Source organism: Hemitrygon akajei, chromosome 4 (assembly GCF_048418815.1).
Source record: "Hemitrygon akajei chromosome 4, sHemAka1.3, whole genome shotgun sequence".
NCBI classification, from domain to species: domain Eukaryota; kingdom Metazoa; phylum Chordata; class Chondrichthyes; order Myliobatiformes; family Dasyatidae; genus Hemitrygon; species Hemitrygon akajei.
Genome location: NC_133127.1, coordinates 70,446,378 through 70,469,874, shown reverse-complemented (window position 1 = coordinate 70,469,874; position 23,497 = coordinate 70,446,378). Strand labels below are relative to the sequence as shown.

At 38.6% G+C, this 23,497-nt stretch overlaps 1 protein-coding gene across 2 annotated transcripts in view; it reads left to right on the top strand.

Moving 5' to 3' along the window:
- The window catches only part of fat4 (FAT atypical cadherin 4), a 363,521-nt gene that overhangs the window by 234,728 nt on the left and 105,296 nt on the right, over positions 1 to 23,497 (top strand). The gene's annotated exons all lie outside the window — the stretch shown is intronic.

Genomic DNA, 23,497 nt, shown 5'->3' with positions numbered 1-23,497 from the left:
GCCCTTTTGGCATCCATTTTGTGTCTCCTGTGACCACAACCTTACTACTGGTTGGGGTCTTTTTACCCTTGCAGTTCCTTAGTTCTATCCACAATGATTCAACACCTTTCTTCCTATGTCACCTCTTTCTACTAATTTAATTTCATTTTTTTAACCAATAGAGCCACACCATCCCTCTTGCCTTCCTGTGTGTCCTTTCGATACAATGTGTATCCTTACACATTAAGCTCCCAACCATAATTTTCTTTCAGCCATGATTCAGTGATGCCTACATCACACTTGTCAATCTGTAACTGTGATACATGTTCACCGACTTTATTCCATGTTCTGCACGCATCTTATGAAGGCCCATGTGCCAAAAGTTCTCTTTGTGACCCTATCTACCTATAACACCACTTTAAAGGAATTAGGGATTGTATTCCCTGACTCCTCTTCTACCGCAATCCGCGGTGCCCTACCAATCTCTATGTAAGTCCTACCCTGTTTTATCCTCCCAAACAGGAATACCTCACACTTGTCTACATCAAAGTTCTATCTGTCATTTTTCAGCTCATTTTTCCAGCTGGTCCAGAGCCCTCTACAATTAGTTTAATCCATTTCTGAAAAAAAGAAGTCACTTTGTAAAAATAATTCTTTAGCAAAAATCTCCAATAAAATTATTAGAGTAGTGTAAAAAGAAATTATAACTTCATGTGAATTGAAATCAGTGACATTTGAAGATATTGCAATTGTGTCCAGTCCTGGAAAGCACTGGGCCTTAGAGAGAAACTACAGAATATTTTGTGAAGAATTCTTTTGAACTGAACGATGAACTTTTTTGGTGTACCAAAGCTCCTTGAAGTGCTCAACAGAGTGAGCATTGAAATATACACTCAGTAGCTCTTTATTTGGTACCTTCCGTACCTAATAAAGTGGCTACTTGAGTATATGTTCATGGCTTTCTGCTGCTGTAGCACATCTACTTTATGGTTCAATTTGTCATGCATTCAGGGGTGTTCTTCTGCATGTCATTTTTAATGTGTGGTTATTTGAGTTATTGTCACCGTCCTGTCAGCTTGAATCATTCTGGCCATTCTCCTCTGATCTCTCGTATTAACAAGGCATGTTCACCCACAGAACTGACACTTACTGGATGTTTTGTTTTGTTTTCCACGCCATCTCTGTAAACTCTAGAGACTATTGTGCATGAAGATCCCAGGAGATGCACTGTTTCTGCCATACTCAGACTACCCTGTTTGGTCTGAACAACAACAGAACCTCATGCTCATGTCTACATGCTTTTATGCATTGAGTTGCTGCCACATGATTGGCTGATTAGATATTTGCATATTTGTATCTAATAAAGTAGCCACGAGGAGTACCTTAGTCACTACCCATAAGCACTTGAAGTAAAAAATAAAACTGTTACATGAAAATACTTCCGCATACAATGTTATGTAATGTTTTAATTTAGTACAAATGATAAGCACAACTTTATTTATATTTCCATCATGCCTCAAACAAGAAGTTGTCCTTTAAGATATTTGTTAACAAAACACAGCTGTTACTTGATTTAAAATATAATATTAACAATTAAATGACTAGTTATTGCTCCATTTCAGCAGATTATTTTGTATTTCACAATCAACAGTCTGCTTGGGAAAATAAGTTAAGATAGAACATTAGCATCTAGTTATTATAGTGCAAGCAAGCTGGTTCAGTTCTGCAACTGTCTGTACATTGTCTGTGGCAGGTGGGTTTCCTCTGGGTGCTCCAGTTTTGTCCCATGTTTGAATGATGCATGGGTAGGTAAGTTAATTGATCACATGGGTGTAATTGGGGAGCACAGTTTGTTGGGCCTAAATGGCCTTTACCATGCTGGCTCTCTAAATAAAATTTTAAAGGAACTTTTAAATATGTTTGAACTGACCTAGTGATGAAAGAATGTCAATGAATCTACATTAAATCAATTTTATTTTTGATTTCATGTAGTGTCACAAGTTTGGTACAAAATGTGATGATTGGCGATCCTATTAAATGGAGGAATGTATTTCCTTCACTTTGATTGGCAGTGAATTCAATCATTTATTATTATTACTGGATCAACAAAGCCTTCTCCCTAAAGAGCAGTTTTAAGCTTCACTTAATAAATATTTGAAAAGTGTAGGCATTATCTTTCTTTTAACTGCTAATCAATGTGGTACTGACAGGTTAGATTCATAGCCTTCTCTAGGACAATGATCCTTGACCAGTTTGGAATGCATGTGCCACAACTCCATATTTCATCATTTGGGCTGATTAGCCAGTGTATATCTGAATGCAGATTAAGTATAAAATTTAGTTAGCTATATGCTTTTGCTTCCAGTTTAAGATGGTGATGGTGAAGCCCAGTGACTACTTATCGGCAGCAAACAAAACAGAAAACTGCTAAATGCCTTATTAATAACACTTTGTGAATAACAATCACTGCTAACAACAGAGAGGTGAGGTTGAAACAAAGTTGAGGCACCCCCAAGAGCAGGGAAAGGCCAGATGTTTGACTGAAGCACTGGGCTGAATTGGAAACGTCGGGTATGGACCAAATCATGGTGGCGGGGTCCAGGCCTCAGAGCAGTTTGAAAGCAAGGAGCAACCCTTGCTTGGACAATTTAAGTGCCGGGCCAGATTGAAAAAGTCAGGGTGTAGGGACGGGCCGGTTCTGCTCACCACTCTGCGATATTTACTCAACCCTGCGCTGAACTGAGGCTGCTACTGGCTCTGACTGCAGTGATGCATGGCTTTGTGTTTTTTGTAAAACTTCAGCACGGAATGCTATTTCCTTACTTTTATTGTTTGCATAATTTGTTTTTTTTTTGTCTCTGCATATTGAGTGTTCAACAGTCTTCTTTTAATGGGGTCTTTTGGGTTTCTTTGTTTTGTGGCTGCCTATAAGGAGACGAATCTCAAAGTTGTATAATGTATACATACTTTGATAATAAATATACTTTGAACTTTGAAAGCAGCTGCTGAACAGGAAAGGTCGAGAATGCAAGAGTTATTTTAAAATGATCAACCGGAGTAGTTAGCATTATGTTTTCATTATTCTTGTGAAGTGTTCACTCTTGGCGCAGTAGCTGCAATCAATTTTCTGACCCAAGAGTTTTGTGGGTTTAAATCCCTCTGCAGGGATATGTTCATATAATGTAGGCTGACAGTCCATTGTATGCCAAGGAGAAAGAGCATTATGTTTTGGATAAAACATACTTATACCTTAACCCTGAGCTGAATATTCATTCCTGATTAGTCTTGCCAAATACTTCTACAGTCATAGCAGTGCATTGTACTCTGCTCTGAAATTCAATCCTCTTATAGTCAATGAAAATGAATTGCAGAAGAAGAGCACTTAGCTTTTGCTGTTGTTTAGCAGTGCCCACTGGGGACGTCTTTGCCCCAAATTCAAGTATATACCAAATAAAATTAGTGCAAAACTTTAGATAAAAAGTCTAGCATTGTATGATAAAGAATAAACCCTGGTAAAATTAGACAGAAGGAGCTTTGACAACCTAGAAAGCAAATGCATTAAACTTGTGTTGCTTACTGTCACAGTTCTGTTTTGTCTAATTGCTGTGATAAATAAAACAAAAGTGAAATTCATGGGCCTACCACAGAGATCACAAAATCTACACTTTGCTTTTGGGGTCCTTTGCATGTCTGATGCATAACACACTGATAAACCTGGTTATGAAACTTTCTGTCCAATAGCATGCAAAGTGGACCTCCCTCAAACTCCAAACCACTGCTGGGAACCCAACCAAAGTGGGATCCCATTATATTACTTAGTTACCTGTTTTTAAAAAAAAAAATACCTCAAATCAAATCAAACATACATTGGCTCACCTATTATTTGAAGTTCAACAGTTTTGTGAGCACAAAAGAATTCCTCTTTACTGTACAACCCTTGTCTGTGCAATGAGTATACTTAGGACCTGGTTATCATAGTCAAGGTTAGTATTATTGTTTTGTGTACTAGACAGAATAGACCAAAGTTTTACATTTTCCTCTGCTGCTTCTAAGTTTGGCAACCAATGCTTTCAATTTTTTTGTGGAACATCATTTAACCATAATCTTTATATTTCTGTTCAGTTGTATGTAAACCAGCATTATTCTTTTTCATAATATTTTAGTTAAATGGCTTTTGTGGAACAAAACATTTTCCCTTGTTTTAAATTCAGCTGTCTAAGAATGCTACCAAAAAGGAATGTTGAAAGCTTTCTCAAGCATGTTATTTATTAGCAAGCAGCCCAGGCATTGTGTTCGCATTTAGTCCCTCGTTTGTACAAGGACTCTAACTGCTTGTTTTGAATTCATTCAGCTGAATTTTAAATGAGCAATTGGAATGAGAAGGTGCACCAGCTTTTTGTTTCTTCCTCTTGACTATTTAATAATATAAATCCAACCATCCAACCTTAATTTGGCAAGAGTTGTCCTTCTGTACTAAAAACAAAACCTAAAAATAAATACCCAGCTAAGAATTATTCCATTAATAAACATAATAGGAAAACTTTTTGTTGTATTTCAAAATATTATTTTATATCTATTAGGGTTATGATAATGGGATACAAAATGTTTGTTTGTTGAAATAGATTGCACAGTGAATAGAAATGAAATGAAGTGTGTTCCTAATTGACATTACAAAGGCTACACTATATGAAGCTTCTCTGGATTTCACTACAGAAGAACAGAACCCATAGTACAAAGACTTATCAAAGACATAGGAGCAAGCAAGTGCCATAAGCAATTTAGTCTCATTCTTTTTTCCCATCATTCAGCCTCCGTGGGAGAAAGCTGTATTTATTTAATTAAATTTAGCACTCTAATACTGTAAGCACACAGATTTCATCCACAACACAGATCCATTCATTTGGTATTTGATCATGGAATCAAAAGTGGCCCGGTTGCGAGGCAACTCGGTCACATCAGTAAACAGCCCATAAGACCATCTGCTTGCTCATCATCTAAGGCAAAAGATATGCTTAATCTCCATTTCATTTAATGGCAGTTTATTTTCAATAGGGTCTGTTTAACCTTCACACATCAGTGATGGTATTGTACATTACTATAACACAATGTTGCTCACTAACCTTTTTCAGTAAGTTGAGAGAAATTTTTCAACATGGTAAAACAGAGAAAAATAGAGAGAGATTCAGTTCTAATCACAGTGGCAAGTTACTAAGTTTTTTAAAATCATTTGAATCTATCGGATGGAATAATCACACATCCCATAAGAACACAGGAAATAGAAGCAGGCTAGGGCACGAGGCACCTCAATCCTGCCCTGCCATTCAATATGATCATGACTAATCAATGCTGGCCTCAACTCCTCTTCTCTACCAATTCCCCGTAACCCTCATTTCTTCACTTTTATGATGGTATTGGGTTTGCTGACCACTAAGTTCTAAACTCAAATGAAGACTTTAAGCCTTATTGGATATAAATAGCTGTGAGTATTTTCATTAAAGGTACAATATATTGTAACTACACAATCTTCAAAGACTGGTTTACTTCCCTATTGGTGAGTTTAGCTGCCAATTGCCACTATTCAAGTGGTGGTTTCCCTCTCCCTAGCAAGGAGAAGATGCTTCCTGCTAAGAAAGTAGCTCAAAACACAGTTCATTTATTTTCACTGACACATGTCTAAATCGAAACAACACATTTAAAACTCAGAGGATTTCTATCTTAAGCATTTCCAAAAAACAAAGCATTTCCAACACACAAGTCACAAAGAATTTCCTAAATATAAAGCATAAAGCATTTCTCAAACACAAACCATTTCTCAAAGTATTTGCTAAACACAGGTACAGTTCCTATCATTAAGAAGACATACCCACAGTGCAAACAAACAAGCAGTCTGTTGCAGAAACTGAGCCTGGATGAATGGATTCTCATTCACCCCATCTTCTTCCATGGTTTTTCTTGATGTTCCTTACCCCATTCCTAATAAGCCTGAACTACTGTCTACGTTTATTCAGTCTCTCTCCCACTTAGGTAACTTCACAAGCATAGCTAGCTACCATTAATGTTGTAAATCTAACTTTCTTGAACACATAAAACCTTTCAAATCTAAATGCATTTGTTATTAATATAAGTTAGCTTCCTTGAACTAAGCAATTGAAGAGCTGGCTTGTCTGTTTGAAATAACTCAAACAACCTATTGTCTTACACGGTAACTCTCAGCTGTAAAGCAGGTGCAGTGACTAACATTTGTTTTCTCACAGACAAAGAGTCTTCATATATACAGAGGCTGTTTGCAAAGTTTTTCTTTTAACTTCAAGCTGATTACTGCTTTCCATTTACATCTTAAGAGCTGAAGACCAACTTCCTTTAGTGATCAGAAACTAAACAAGTTGTTGGTTGGAAGTTTACTAGCAACTGTTCTTGACCTTACTAGTGGCGGCTGCTGTTGTTTAGAAAGCAGGCTTAACACACATGAGATCTATTCCAGGACAGTGAATATCCATCACAATTTCAAACGTTTGTCAATCTCTGCCTTAAATGATCTGGCCTCTAGCACGCTCAGTGGCAGAGATTTCCAGAGATTCACTGCCCTCTGAGAGAATAAATTTCTGTGAACTTCAGTTTTAAATGACCAGCACCTTAGTTTGTCACTGTGTTCCCTTGTTAATGACTCTCCACTAGTGAGAACATCTGTACATCTACCCTGTCAAGTTCCCTTTGAATCTTATATGTTGGATGAAATCTCTCCTCTTTCTTCTTAAATTCCATGAAATGCAGACCCAAAATATCTTGCTTATCTTGATAGAGCAACTCTTTCTTCGCAGGTATTAGCCTGGTAAACCTTCTTTGGACTGCCTCTAATACCACTATATCCTTTACTTAGTCAAGGTGACAAGCTGTGCTCAGCATTCTTGGTGTGACCTCATTATCATCCTGTATAGTTGTAACAAAACCTCACTATTCTTAAATTCCAACCACTTTGCAATAAAGACTAAAATGCGATTTGCTTAATTAATTACTTGTTGAATCTGCCTGCTACCTTTTCTGTGGTTCATACACTAGAACACCTAGATCCCTCTAAGCTTCACTCCTTGATAGTCCTTCTCCATTTAATAATAAGCCACTTTTTGATTCCTCTTACCACGGTCCATAACTTCACACCACCACATTAAACTCCATTTGTAATGCTTTCACCCAGTCATTCAATTTATCTATATCCTGTTGCAGAATCACAGCATTTACATCGCAATATGTCCTTCCACTTACTTTTATATAATTAGCAAATCTGGAAACCATACATTTTGTTCTTCCTCCGGGTCATTAATGTGAATAGTTCACAACTGAGTGCCAAGAACTGATCCCTAGGTAGTACACTAGTTGCATCCCTCCAACCTGAGAAAGACTCATTTATTCTAACTTTGTTTTTTATGTGACAGTGAGTCTTTAAACCATACTAATACACTTCCTCCAATACTTTGAGCTTTTTAAACTTGTGCATCAGATCCATATGATACCTTGTCAAATGACTTTTGCAAATCCATATAAAACCCATCACCGTGTAGTGAATGGGTTTCATTTTTACAGATGGCCAGAAATCAATTTTGACTGGGAGTCAGTAAATACCTAAATATCATTTGAAATGGTAACAATTCTTAAAGTGTTTTGTAATAAATGGCATCAGGAGCCCAAAAAACTCGTAGGAAAGAACAATTACTAAATGTGGAGAGGAAGGCGAAACCAGCTCTGTCATCCAACAAGATAGCAACCGACAGCAATGTTTTGCAGACAGCACACAAAACTACAAGATGTTTTAGCAGGTATACTCTGAACTACAATCCCAGCAGTCTGCAGCCTGTAATTTCCCTTTTAAGGATGCACTTTTGAACCGACTAAATGATCTGGAACTTCTGCTATCTCCTGGGGAATTTGGCAAACTAGAATCTTGAGAGTGCAGTGTGGTAATCACTGAGGGTAGATGCGGCATCGAGCGTGTTAGCGGAAGATGAACACATGGACAGTTTCTTAATCCATGCCGATTACAGCGTCAAGAAAGATTAATATCATCAAGAATGAGAGTGGAAAACAAACAAGGGTCAACGCCAACTGCCTGTGTTTGACCGAATGCCCTCTCTTCTCGCTACTACCGGTCAAGTGGGAGGGGCAGCAGTCTTGGGTCCCGTGCTATCAGATTCGGATGCAATTGTTGCCCTGCAACCAGCAGGTTCCCGGGCGGGCTTCACTCACCTCTGCACTGAATAGGCTTCACAGCTATGGACTCACTTTCAGGGACTATGCAGCTCATGTTCCATATGTTTTTGTTTACTTTTTTTCCTGTTTGCATGATTTGTCCTCTTTTGCAAATTGGATGTGTGACAGTCTTGCTCTGTGTGTTTTTTAGTGAATTCTATTGTGTTTCTTTGTTTTGTGAGGTGCTGCAAGAAGATGAGTCTCAAGGTTGGTTAGTATTGGTTGCTCTGCCATCTGATTCCTAAATGGACATTGAACCCATGAACACTATCTCACTTCTTAAATATATATAATTTTTGTTTTTGCAGGATTTTTAATATATACAATATACATATACTGTAATTAATTAATTAGTTTATTATTATTATTCTATATCATGTATTGCATTGAACTGCTGCTGCTCAGTTAACAAATTTCACGACACATGCTGGTGATAATAGACCTGATTCTGATTCTGATTCTAATTCTATATGGTATACATACTCTGATAATTGAACTTTGAACTGTGAAGATTTACAGGAAAACAAAAATATGTGCATGCTAGATTTGAATGTAATAATAATATGGCAGCTTGTTCATGTGTGGTGGTGTCCATAACTAAGTTGTACATAACCCCGTCTACAGATTCCCCTCTATCAACGTCCCCTGTCACATTCTCAAAGGATTGAGAAAAGATGTCAAAACCTTTCATAAAACTATATTAACCAGCTTGTTCAGCTTTCCTAAATGATTATGTATTTCGTCTGGTTATTGACTCAAGCATCTTGTCAACAATAAATATTTATCTCGTCTGATGCTCTTATTAACTTCTGTCTAATATCCTTTTTGAACAAGGGAGTTGCATTGGTTGTTTCCCAATTTTATAGTATCATCTCAAAATTTAGCAAATATTGAAAATTTTCAACCAATGAATCCATTCTCTCAGTATCCAGTCCCTTTCCAACTCTTGGGTGCAAGCCATCAAATTCTGGACATTTGTCCACTTTTAGCTCCTTCTGTTTCTCTAGTATTTTATCCCATATTAATGGGATTTTTATTTATAGTTAACCCACCTGTTATCTTACTGATATGTGTAGTCTTCCATTGATTCAGAAAGTCTGCCATATTTATCTTTTTTGTTTCCTGTTTAATTTGTTAGTATCACTCTCAAGAGGTCTTACACTACCTTAATCATATTCTTCTCATTCTTTTTGTTTTCATATTACATGCAATTTCTGTCAAAATCAATTTTCTCTCACCAGTGAACGTTTTAATCTTGCTGATGGATCCTAAAACCTAAGCCCAGTCTTCTGACCTACAATCAGTACTTGATACCAGTACTCCCTCTATAGTTGGAATTTCCTTCCAGATTACTCCAGATATTTCTCCATTTATACTCCACCCTATCAAGAGGATGTGTCTTCTTTCCTCTGCTGTGAATGATCTTAACCCTGACCGATTCTGCATTATTTTCCACAATAAAAGAATCTCAACACTGCCCCAGTATCTTCTTTGATTAACAGCACTGCCCCATCTTCTTTGTCTTCTGGCTTGCTCTTTTGGAATACCATATAACCTGGTGTATTGAGTCCTGTTCATCCTGCAATCCTGTATAAGAGCCATTGAATCATATTCATATATTGCTATCTATGCTGCCAGCTCATTTATATAATTGTAAATGTTGCAGGCATTCATAGTGGGTTTAATTTTTACTAACTCTGGATTTGATCTGTACTGCATACTTTAAGTAATACTTTCGGTTTCTGTCTGTTGCATGTTGTTTATCAATATTCCTCTCACTATCCCATGCCACAGTCTCTCATTTACTCTTGATTTATTAAACATCCCATTCTTGGAGCACTTTTCCTTTTCATTTAGTTTAAAGCATTGTCTACAACCCTATTTATAAAATTTGCCAGGACACTGGTCCCAGCACAATTCAAGTGTTACGCCTGTGCCCCCTCCTTTTTGAGAATCGCAAGATCGCTATTAATTCAGGTCAGGAGACCCAGGAAATGAGAGAGAGAGATGTTTGGCCCCTCGGCGATACAAAGCTATGGGAAACGGCCATTGTCTCTTGGAGACGGAATTGTGTATTGAATACTGTGCTTTGTGGAAGCCCTTGGGCAACGTGGGCTGGTTGGGGGAATGGCATCATTCCACCCTGATTGACATCTGAGACCCCGTGAGTGGGGATAAAAGAGGGTCTGTGGGAACAGCCCCTCAGACGCACCAGAAGAAACGCTAGAAATCCTGTAACAGCGTAATAGCGAAAGCCGGTGGAAAGCCACGTGCGTCCTTTTCCATTTGCTTCGGAATTGGTGGGCCTTGCCACAGAAGAACGGCTTCCGCTAACAACAAAGGAGAAATCAGCCCCCAACGACTCTCGAAGGATTGACATCATAAAAGGAATGGGCAAGTTTCAATCCGTCTCTCTCTCCAACCAAAAGCTGCAGCTTGAATGAACTTGAGTGACTTTTATATTTCCATCGGGCAATACATTATCCCCTAGACAACGATAGAGTTATTTCTTATTGATTATTATTATACCCGCACTTTTAGATTTAGTATTGACGATGTATATTATCTGTATGTTTGCATTGATATTATTTTTGGTGTATTTTTATCAATAAATACTGTTAAAAATAGTACCATCAGACTTCAACGGACCTCTCTATCTTTGCTGGTAAGTGACCCAGTTACGGGGTACGTAACACAAGTAAAGCCCATCTGAACACCCAGTTCTCTCCTTCCCCAGTACTGGTGCCAATGACTTATAAGTTGGATTCCATTTCTACCACATCATACTTTGAGCCATGTATTTACTTATATAATCCTATTTACCCTTTTGCTAATCTACACATTGCTCAGCAAATAATCTGGAGATTATCACCCCTGTGGTACTCCCAGTATCTTTTCCTTTGTTGAGGCAAGAGAATTTGAGAGCAAGTGGCGCACAAAATGAAATAAAAGTAATGTTACATAGCAAAGCAGATGCAGCACATGCACTACTGCATTTAATTTACTTCAGAAGCAGTAGTTGCCAATTGTAATACATTTAATCATTCATTGAGAGCACTATTAATAAAATTTTGTGACTTCCACACAATACTGATGAACCTTCCAAGCTTAATAGAGCAACTGATAAAAAGTAGGTGACAATTTACTCCTTCCAGTAAGATGATGGCATGCTTGGTTACAGCACCTCTCTGGGTCCAACCAATGGTGTAATTGTTTGTCCTTTACGTCTTTCTTATAATTGTAAGACACCACAGAATATTAAGAACACCAAGTACTGCAAGTCTATTGGTGAGTTGCTGGATCGTAGTGCAACTGCGCAGCATAGACTTATTGCATACAGTGTTGTTGCCTGCTACAGCCAGCCAGGGAAGAAGGCAACAGAAGTGGTGCGCAGTCCAACAAACAGTGCAAATGGTTGTCTTAAGTATTTTTCTTGTGATTGCAAGACCCTGTTGGACATTGGTAATATAAAATACTAAAAGTCCTGTTCATTGGCAAGACCAATGGTGGGAGAGCTGTTTGCCCTTGAGCATTGTGTAGAACAGGCTCTCAAGCCATGGCATCACCTGTTACAACCCCCAGGGTAGGAGATGCTGGAGCCGGTGTGAGAGAGAACATAGGCGCAGTATGCCTGCTGGAATCTTCGCTGGGTTGGGGCTGGCCCCTCCTGTCGGTGCCACTCTCCAGGGTTTGCACTGGGAAGACAAGTCAGATTGCCTTTGTCACAGCAGATGAGGAATTGCTGCATGCTTGTTCATGCATAAACGTGGCTCCAAGGCAACATCCTGTGCACCATCAATTTTCAGGCCATGCCACTCAGGGACTTGTGCTAATATTTTTTGTGACTGGATGTGCTATCCTAACTATATGTAGGGTGCTTTTCACCTTGGCCCCAGAGAAATGCTTCTTTATTTTGTTGCATACATGTGCATGGTTGAATGACAATTACACTTGAACTTGAACTAGTAGGAGCCACGGAGGTGGCATGCAGATCTATCAGTAAATACATGACTGAAGTGTTTCCTTTATTTATACTCACATATTTTCTACATACAATTCATGGTGGTTATTGGTTCAGAATGCTTTGGTATAATTTGTGCCAAATTTGTTTAATTTTCAGTTCACTTTCTACCGTTTTGAGCTGAATATATGATCACTGCACTTATGGCCCCTCTATGGAGACAAATTGACATAAGTGTTGGTTATGAGTTAAGCTAACCAGAGGTCTTTAACGTGTAACAACCTGAGCCTCAGGGGAAGCAGTAAGCAATTATGCACAGCTGGCAGTGGGTCAGTAGAAATATCCGGCTCACAGGATGCTATACCCCTCATTAAGAGTCCACGGGCGGAGGTCAACACATTTACTAACATCTGTTCTGGTAGTAGCAGGTACTTGACACACCTGCAATGCCCTTAGTTTCCTTGCCCTAAGAACTTTTGAGAAGTGTATATCCAGAAAGTCTCAATGGCCTTGCATAAATGCATCAGACATATGACTGATTTACATCATCTTTGCCTGTACACCCAGAGTTTGTGATTGTTGATGGCTGCAATTCTGACTGACTTCCCAGGCGTGTGAGATGAGTTTGGCCACAAACTCAGAATACCCAAGTCCTTGCTTACCAAATATCATCTTCTGCAACAATTAGCAGTTGCTTTGTATTGAAAGATGTTGCTCTATCATGTCTGTGTAATATTGTATGTTGGAGTTATTCTGAACTTCTGGGACCACAAAAAGCTGTAGAGGCTGAATTATTGGCAATGCTGTCTATTGTCTAGAAGGGGATCAAGGGCAATGGGAAACAAGCAAGAGGTGGAGTTGAGTCATGAATGAGCAACTCAACGGCTATGTGGACAATAAACTTGATAGGATGTGCACCAACAAAGTACTTTCCTCTCCCTATTGTTTCCATTTACATCCTAATTTGGGATTACATAAGAATATGAGTTGAGAGTTGGGGGCAAAAGTTTAAGGGTAACACGAGGGGGAATTTCTTTACTCAGACAGTGGTAGCTGTGTGGAACGAGCTTCCAGTAGAAGTGGTAGAGGCAAGTTTGGTATTGTCATTTAAAGTAAAATTGGATAGGTATATGGACAGGAAAGGAATGGAGGGTTATGGGCTGAGTGCAGGTCAGTGGGACTAGGTGAGAGTAAGCGTTCAGCATGGACTAGAAGGGCCGAGATGGTCTGTTTCCGTGCTGTAATTGTTATATGGTTATATATATATAAGAAAAAGGGAGCAGATGTGGCCATTTCTCTCTGGAATATAGAACTACAAAGTATCGCATTTTGCTGTGAGAAAGAATTCTTCCTTATCTCTAGATTAAATGGTTATCTCTTCATCCAAAACTATGCCACCAAGTTCTAGGTGACTTCATAAGAAGTACCAATCCTTCTGCATCTTATGATAAAATCATATAGAAGAAACTAATGATGTAATTCTTTGCATATAATGCCAGGGCTCTAGTCAATGTCTAGCTTACAAATGGGCTAAGACTCATGTTGATTTGACTGCTTAGCCGATCCAGCAGTAAAGAACATAAGCTCCTTGCAGATCTCAGCAGGTCAAGCTGCATGTGTGGGGGTAGAGGAATTATTAGCGTTTTGGGTCAAACCTCTGCCTCAGAACTGAAAAGGTCCAGACCAAGAGGAGGTCAAAGCTAATCTTAAACAAAAACAGAAATTGCTGGAAACGCTCAGCAGATCAGGCAGCATCTGGGAAACAGTGTGAGTGTTTCAGGTCAAAGATACTTTATCACAACTGTGAAAGAGGGGTTTTCTGTTCTGATGTCAAAACTGAAATTTTAACCATTGCTCTATTCATAGCTGCTGCTGTGCCCTTGGGAAATTAGACCAGGGACTCATGAGCTTAATTCATCCTAACTCTTCCCTATTGCTATTGGTGTCATGTGAAATCATCATCAACATAGGTAGGGTTCTTTTTTGTTAATTTTCTGACAGAAATTGATTCAAAAGGCAGAAAACAGCTAAGCATGGAAATGTATGTAAATTAAGTGCACGGCATAGGAAATCAGTTTAAAACACGTTAACATTTTCATCTTCATTTTTATTTGCTGATCTTTTCACCACATGCATCTTTCAGTCAGAATGCATTTTCTCTGTCCTGTGCACCTGGTTACAAGGTGCTGTGATCAATGCCTTGATGACCTGATTTCTGAGGGAGACCTGGAACTACATAGTGCATCATCAGCACAAAATCACTCTCATCCATTGCATGTAGCTGAGATGGTCATCATGAAATCATGGCATTTCCCTCACTTTAGAAGCTTCCCTGCAATATTCCCTCTTCTCTCTGCCAGTGTGCACTTGGACTAAGCTGAACTCTTCCAGTAGGCAGCATGTCAATGATGGAGCAGATGTGATCTCATCGAGCAGCTGTCATCTAGGCAAGTTATGTTCTAACACTTTTAAATTGGGGAGAATCGCCATAAGTCAGGATGCTCTAATTTTGTTATGAGGCAAGGCAATTTGTCACAACCCCCCAACCTGGCTTCTGCATTTCATTGAAGATTTATTCATTTTCCGAAATAAGGGTGAAATCTGGTTTCTTAATGATAATGTTTTTAGCATCCTAGTTTATAATTCCTTATCAAAAAAGGACAAAAATATTTGAAAACAACTTTATCCCATTAATAACACACTTGTAACATAGAATGTTGTCCACTATAAATTATTCCCATTACAGAAATTGCCACTATTCCTTGCCAAAATTTTTATATGTCTGTATGTTAACCTCAGTGCAATTGGTGGAGATACTGTTACCATAGTCTTCTACATAATAACATGCCATACTCCAAAAATTAAGTTTATGAACACTTTTGGCAAGATGCTAACATACTGTATAAATATAAGCAATTTTTTAACCACTGCAGTATTAGATGGGGAATTTTAATAACTTAAAAGAACCCTTCCTTGTTAGCAGTGGAACAAGAATGGGGATTTTCATCATTTTTCCACAGAAAAAACATAAAAATTTTGTGTCTTAAACAAATTGAATTTGTGAAGGCTTAAAAAGAAAGTTTTTTTTATTATTTCAGGAAAGCTAGATACCATCCCAACTTAGGTTGATTGGAACCAAGACACTGCTGCCGCCATTATAAGTGTATTTGACAAAGCTTCATGGTAGTCACTGAATTACAGTATAAAAATTTTTGCTGTGTATTAGGAAGCCTGCTGGATGACTGGTGCAAGAAATGAAAACTTGACACATTAACTTAGTAAAAGTTACCTTGTCTGAGTTTGAGACACGACATCAGAACAGAGCAGAGACTGAGAGCTGCTCAGCGGGCTAACGTTGGAGAGTTTGATACCACTAGTGCTACTCACACTGATAAATAAGAACATTACAATTCAGGAAATAATGTGTCAAATTCAACATGCTTCATATGAATACAGATTATTTTGAGAGACAAGTGAAGTTACATTGCACAGGAATGATAGTTATTAAATTTGTTGGATAAGGGGACTTCTTGATGAGATCATTGAAAATAGCAGCTCATAAAATGCAGTAAATGTGACTATAAATCAAGGGTAACTAAATGCATGAGTGTATAATCTTTCAGACTGCCAGATGGATGCAAATCTGTGTATTTTCCTCACAGTTTATATACAGACTCTTAGTTATAGAATAGTTCTTCTGTAGTGGAAAATACATGGGATTCCTTTCAGCTAGACATCAGTCAATGTTATGCATTCTTTAGGTGACCTAATTATGGAAAGAAATTGGAGATTAGTACACTGATTTTAGAACAAAAATATTTAAATACTTCACTGATTGGCACAATATCCACAGAACAAAGTTAGGCAGTGCTTGTCAGTTTGAGGCCACATTCTTGTTCATGTTGAACAGGTAGACTACCAATTTCAAACAATCCATTTTGCTGGATAGTGGCAAGTGTTATAACAGGCATCTAAGAGAGCTTCGACCAAACAACAAGATGAATCATTGTGTGAGCTAGAAAATCAAATAGGTTGAAGGGAGAGCAGCGGAGGGGATGGTCATTGGTGGTAACGTGGGCTGCAGAGGTTGTTATGATGAAGTAGAGGAAGTTTATATTCACATTCTAAGAGAGCTCTGTAATCTGGCATATTGGCTGCTAAATTATGGGATTCAATGGATATTATAGTGGGCCAGTCAATTGCGTTCTGGGGTAGTAGATCTATCTATATAATTTTGAGAAATGACTGTTTTTCATGATAAAACCAACTTAGTATGCATTATTACCATGTTAGTAATTCTGATTTGTTTACAGTGCTTCTTTTATTCACTCATTGAGACATTGGAACAAACATTGAAGGACATGTCTACATACGAATAGTAGTTTTCAGTCCAGTTGACATTGCAATCTAGATATTGCTTCATGTTCTTTATGTCTAGAAGATAACATTGTTAGTTAATGCTGTTTTTGAAATTCACATAAAGAATGAGAACTTCAAATGTAAAGCTCAAATGCATTATTGATTTCTCGATATAACACTTGGCTGAAGTAGACATTGCCAGCAATACCTCAAAGAAGCCCCTGCTTAGCAAACTGAGTTGAAGATTAAAAGCCCATGAGACTAAAAGAAGTGATGTTGGCTCCAAATTTGGATTTTAGATTCTCCTGAATTTTTCAATTACTGGTGCACACGTCAATGGTTCCTATGCTATACTGAAACCGATCAACATGTCCCTTCTGACAGAGAAAACTTTCAAATCCATTGTGTCATTAACTTTCCATCCCATTTCCAACAATATCCATTTACATAGGCACTTTCCTTTGATGTGCTTAAGCATAGAGTTTTATACCATTGATGAACACTTCAGAAGAGTTAGTTGAACCAGTGATAGTAAGTATGAGGATTAAATTACCACCCAGTTCCTGTGTTCCATGCAGTAAGAAACAGACTAGGAAACAGCTGAAGGGCTGATTGTGATAAAGGTGCATCCATTAAGTAATCAAACCATGGAGTAAAATGTTGGTGGGAATTAGAATACAAAGTTTATTTGTAGCTATTATGTAACTTCACATTTATCTAGCACTTTCATCCCATAGCTGACCATATTGTAAATCAGTGTGTGCTCAGACCAGCTTTGAGTAAAGCATTTGTGAAACTACTTTGTTGTTTCAATTGTATTTCCTATGGAAATTTCATATAAGTACAAACCCGTTTGTAAAACATCAATAATATGCTATCCAAGTGTTTGGAAATTACAATGGTATTGCACCGCCTGTGTGTGTTCAACCTTTCTTCAATGTATTGCTCCCATCATTTCCTGTTGCTGCATGATGCCTCCCCATTAAGAGGTGTAGACTGCATAATCATGATATCATTCTCAACACTGAGGTACGATGGACTGTGCAAGTCATTGTGACTGCAAACAGTATTTATGTAAAACTTCAGGCTGTATGAATTCAACTAGTTGCCAGTACTGCATTTAGCAGGCACATGAATATTACATAATGCAGTGCCAGCACCCATTTCCTGTTTCGCTTGACTTTCAATGTCTTCTTTGCATGGAAGCCTAACTGCCCAGGTATTTTAATTTCTTCTGGGATTATGCCAAAAACATGCTCGTGTTGTTCTTTTATACCTCATGCTGCCAGTTACAAATTATGTAATAAGACTGAACCATGAAGGACTGTGCAAGCCTTCATGGCAATTAATCCCCAGGCTGGAAGTCAAGCAGCTCCACTGAAGGAGATAGAAAGACTGATAGCAGCTGTCAGTCTCACAATGTTTGATGACCCAGAGAGGTGGAAAATATAACTCATTATTTGAGAACTGCACATTTTTAAACTTAAAGCAGATCTGCACTAGTATGTAATGGTGGGATCATGTGAAAGTAACAGAACTTGTAAATGTCAGCAGTTCTGGAGAAGTAGTAAATACAACACTGAAGAATTTCACCCCCATGTCTTAAATTAGGCATATGCCTGATTTAATTTATAAACTGCTGAGCATGTTTCTGTTTGGAATTTTGTACTGTTTTTCCTCTCCTTCAATCTCACACTTGAATTTATTCCTTCAGCATTATCAGTGAAATGCCCTTTACCATAACATATTGGTTCTTGGACCACCTATTTAAAACATCCTACTCCCTTGCAAGTGTCCGTTGCTTTAATCTGCAACAACAAAACACAAATTGAAGACATGAGGGAATATCTTAGTGAATAACTTTAGGGAGCAGCTGATAGTTCTCTCTTTGACAAACCAAGTTGCAATGCACTCATTTTGTACTTTCTGAAAATATTCCTGTTTAGTTATGTTAGCAGGCCTTGCAATTAATGTATGCTGTAAACTTATGTACACTTTAAATTGCAACATAAACAATGAACTTGTAGATCTTCATGTGGTAGAATTCAGTTTAAATCGTGTTTGTGCTGACTGATAGGCCTTGAATCAGAAGGAAGTTTTGGGCATGGATAAAGATTGAAAGATGAAATTGGGTTTGATACACCTCTCACCTTGAGTGCCTTGGATATCCTGGAACTTCAAAATAGTATCTGGTCAGTGTATGTTTGTAAGGCAGATGTTGCTGTACGCTGTGTTGGTGTGGGAGTGGAGGGATGCTGGGTTACGTAAACTGTTATGCAGTCAATATAACTGTGAATATTGAAACACAAGAAAGACTGCAGATGCCGGACATCTGGAGTGTCACACAAAATGCTGGAGCAAGTCAGGCAGCATCTATGGGGGGGGGGGCGGGGGGGATGGACATTCAATGTTTTGAGTCAAGATTCTTAATCAGGAAGGAAAGAGGGAGATAGCCAACATAAAAAGGTGGGGAAGGGATGAAGTAAGAGCTAACAGGTACTAGGTGAATCCTGCTGAGGGGTAAGGTAGGTAGGTAAGGAAGGGGGAATTCATGTGACTGTCCTGCCACCTCTGGACAACATTCTGGCTCTGGCTGCCTTGAGGTTGAGACCTTTAATATTGCCACTGGGTGCTACTGCTCTTCTCCTTCCAGCACCATTCCCCACCATCATGTGATGCCTCCAATCCTCTACACGCCCATAACCCCAGCTCTATCCTGTGTCATCTTCAAGGTTTCCACAACTCCAACAATGACCCCTTCTCCTACCTCAAGCCTTCCTCCTCTTGGGCACACTGCTCTAGCCTCTGCCCACTCTGGATCTTTTCATCTCTAATTGCCAACGACACATTAACTCTCACCTATTCACCTACTCCATCGTTACCCCATCTGAACACACTACCTTCCACTTCACTGCCAAGGCCTGTGCTGTTGTAGCCTAACTGAGTAGCCTCTACCTTGCAAAGTTCCAAGTGGCAGCTTTCAGATACCTCTTACTTACCCTTGAAACATCAGGCCACTGTCTTACACACCAACATTGACTTCATCACCTCTGGAGATTCCCCCTTCTACAGCCTCCAACCTCACATTCCCCAACTTTTCATTGCCTGTTCCAGTCCCTTATCTAAGATCCACACAGCTAACTACCCCAATAGCCCATTGTTTCTGCCTGCTCCTGCCCTACTAAATTTTCTTACCCCTCAACCTTCTTATCTTAACCCCTTCACCCCTCAGCTCTTGCTGCACCCGCTCTCTCCACCCCTTTATATTGTCAGTTCCATACTGTCTTTCCAGTCCAGAAAAAGGGTGGATCTAAATCTTCAACTGTCCATGTCCCTCCACAGATGTTGCCTGACCCAGTAAGTTGTTCCAGAGTTTTGTGTGTTGTGAATATAGAATTATGCGTTTGACTAAGTGGCGGGGGGGTGGGGGTGTAAGATACGTGCTATTTGATAGAGATGGTTGGAAAGATGAGTGATGGAAATGTGGTCCACTTATGAGAGACTGAGGCTGATGATGCAGTTCATAGAGAAAGACATGAAATAGTCTAGTCATTGATTTTGACAGCTTCTGTGGTCACCAGGCCTCTCCAAATACTGTATCCAATCAATAGGGTTTTGCATTTGACATAAATTAACCACAATGGTTAGTTATGCCCACTTCTTTCTGAGTAAATGCCTGGAGGCCTTCCTGCCTTCCCCTTTGCCATCAGTGTTTCCAGTACTGTCCAAAATCTTCAGAGATGTTCCATGTATCCTGTATTATTGTTTCCTCGGTGAATATCACGTATAGAAGAGCAGCTAAAACCCATATTAAGCTCTGTGCATTAACCTTTTAAATACCGTAGATTCCGGACTACAGAGCGCACCTGATTTTAAGCCGCTGGCACTAATTTTAGAAATAAAATCATTTTTTTAAATGTAAAGGCCGCACCGGATTTTCGGCCGCAGGTGTCCCACGTTGTAATATGAGATATTTACACAGAAAGATATTACACGTGAGGATTTTTTTAACTTTTAATTAAATCCATATGGTAACAAAAACAAATACATATTGCAAATGCTTTTTTTCGAACCGTGCCCGTACGAGGCTACTTTTAAATATACGTTGCGTATACTTCTTTACTGAACAACATTCCAATATCTCCTAACGACTGGTAAAAAATATATATACTGCAGCCTACCAGGAAAAGTTATTGATACCTTTAACTTAAAAGCAGAGTTCGCTCAGATCCAAAGCCGCTCGCGTAATGCGCTCCCCCCCCCCCCTTTCCGTTTCATCGCAAACGGCATTTAAAAGCAGATTTCGCTCGGATCCAAAGCCGCTCGCGTAATGCGCTCCCCCCTCCTTTCCGTTTATCGCAAACCGGCGTTTTCCCACAAGACACCGCGAAACCGGGTGTGTCGTCATAGCATCCCGCGATGTAGTACAGAAAACAAATATAGTTTAAACTAAGTAGGGTAGGTAGCACAATGCTTCGAGTGTTTTCCATGTTGATGAGGGTGAGTACAAATGACTGATTTACAATAATTTAATTGTGAAAGTGCGCTTGATTTATCGTACAATTTCATTGGACCTCTGTGAACTACTCATCAATTTTATTGGTCTACTGTTACGAGGCAAAATGTTTACGAGGCGGCATGAAAAAAACCTTGCATTAGCCGCTTCGGATTATTGGCCGCAAAGTTCAAAGCTGTTCAAAATGTGGGAAAAAAGTAGCGGCTTAAAATCCGGAATCTACGGTAGTTCAAGCTAGTTTTAAGCAGTGCTTTAACTTGTGTTTGACTGTCATGACAGTGGCTACTGCTTAAATGTCTGGCCAAAGTACAGAACAGTTAACAATGGCTGCACACTGAAATCAATGTAATAAAGATGGTATACTGGCTGCAATTCAACCATTGGGCACCAGTCAATATTACATTACATTTCATGTAACCATTTTTAGGGAGCATCTAATACAGTCCCTTAAATTTTAGTGAAGTATTCACATAAGTAAACTTACAGAAAAAGATGTTTTGGTATTTGTGTTTAATCTGAATTCTAAGAAACAATATAAGGGTTTTAAATATAATACAAATGAAATGGAAAAATTGGAGTTCCAAAAAGTGATGCAGAATTGAAGCCAGAAGCAAATTCAAGACTGGAGCCGTCCATGTTTTTCAGCATGCATATCAGAGAACATATTCCACATGGTGTCGTTGTAGTTCTCAATAGTCAGCATTGTGGTTTTCAGAAAAATTATTTTATAAGTAAGTGCTTGATGAAAAACACATCTGCAATGCATAAAATGAAAAAAATACTTTTTCTGATAGGTTCTTGTTTTTTTTTTTCTTTTTGGTCAAGTCACAAGCAAGATTTATTTTATAAAGCTCTCCATGACATAGTGGGCAAAAATGGCATCCATTGTCGAACTAAGCAATACTGTTCAGTAAAGTCCTAGATTTGCTGGTTGTAGGCCAGAGAAATGATCTTGATTGAATTTCCAGCATAAGTTTCACCAATAATAAATTAGCCAAGATTTCTGTTTCTGATTGCTATTGAGTGACACATTGAAATGCAGCAAATTGAAAGCTCGTAAACAGCAGGTTTTAATTTAATGATGATAATCCAATCGTCAAAGTGCCCTTTTTACAACTGCTTTCCAAATTTTCTCATGAAGATTGTGAATGTGGTAAGTTTCGCACCTGTGACTCAAATGTCAGAGGGTGTTTAGGATTCACATAATTCTGCATTTCATGAGTTGGCAGCTCAAGATGAGGGATTGATTAGAAGATAACAATTCTTAAAGAGGATTATGTTGATGGAGAAAAAATGGAAAGTAGTTAATAATTCTGTCTGCAAGAAGAATGTGCAATTTGACATGCAAATGAGGAACTTTTTTTTTTTTCATCTTTCAGCTTGATTTAGGATAATGAACCACAGTTGAAAACTGAGAGGATCATTTCAAACAGTTGAGCAAATTTGCAGTCATTTATTTTTCTGCCAGAAAAGTAACATTTCTGTTTAGTCCGTGTTCAACATGTTTATGAAGTTGAATACAATGATTACCCTGTCTCAGAAACTTTGCCATGTCCAATCATCTCCATCAATCTTTGTTTTGTATCTTGTGAGCTCAGCAAGAAAAAGATTTGTTCCTTTTTTTCTTTTTAATCAAGTTACAACTTATATAAAAACATATTGTAACTACCTGGCTGAAATTGCTCTTTATATCTTTTTTACTTATTTTGTTAGTACCTGAACATGCTGTGTGTGTACTTGCAGATATTGAAACTCTGCAAGAGAAACTAAATTTGGTGTAGTGGAATGAGCTGGAGGTTGCTATTAGAAACATAGAAAACCTACAGCACAAAACAGGCCCTTCGGCCCACAATGTTGTGCTGAACATGTACTTACCTTAGAAATTACCTAGGGTTACCCATAGTTACTGATATAGATGTTCTTATGTATGTGATATTCCTCTAGGAAACAATAATGTGGGACCCATGGAGGGCATTTCTAAAGACTTTGGACATTGTACATTCCAGCTCGTCAATGCAAATACGGTATCAAATCAGCCAATCACATGCAGCAACCAATGCATAAAAGTTTGCGTACATGGTCAAAAAGTTCAGTTGTTGTTCAGACCAAACATCACAATGGGTAAGAAATGTGATCTGAGTGAATTTGATTGTGGAATGATTGTAGGTGCCAGATGAAGGGTTTGAGTATCTCAGAAACTGCTGATCTCCTGGGATTTTCACACACAACAGTCTCTAGAGTTTACAGAGAGTGGTGTGAGAAACAAAAACATCCAGTTAGCAGCAGTTCTGTTGGTGAAAATGCCTTGATAATTAGAGTGGTCAAGGAGAATAGCTAGACAGGTTCAAGCTGACAAGAAAACAGATGAACTTAATAAGTACTTTGCTTCAGTCTTTACTGTGTGTTACGTAAACCCCGTAACCAGGTAACTTACCAGCAAA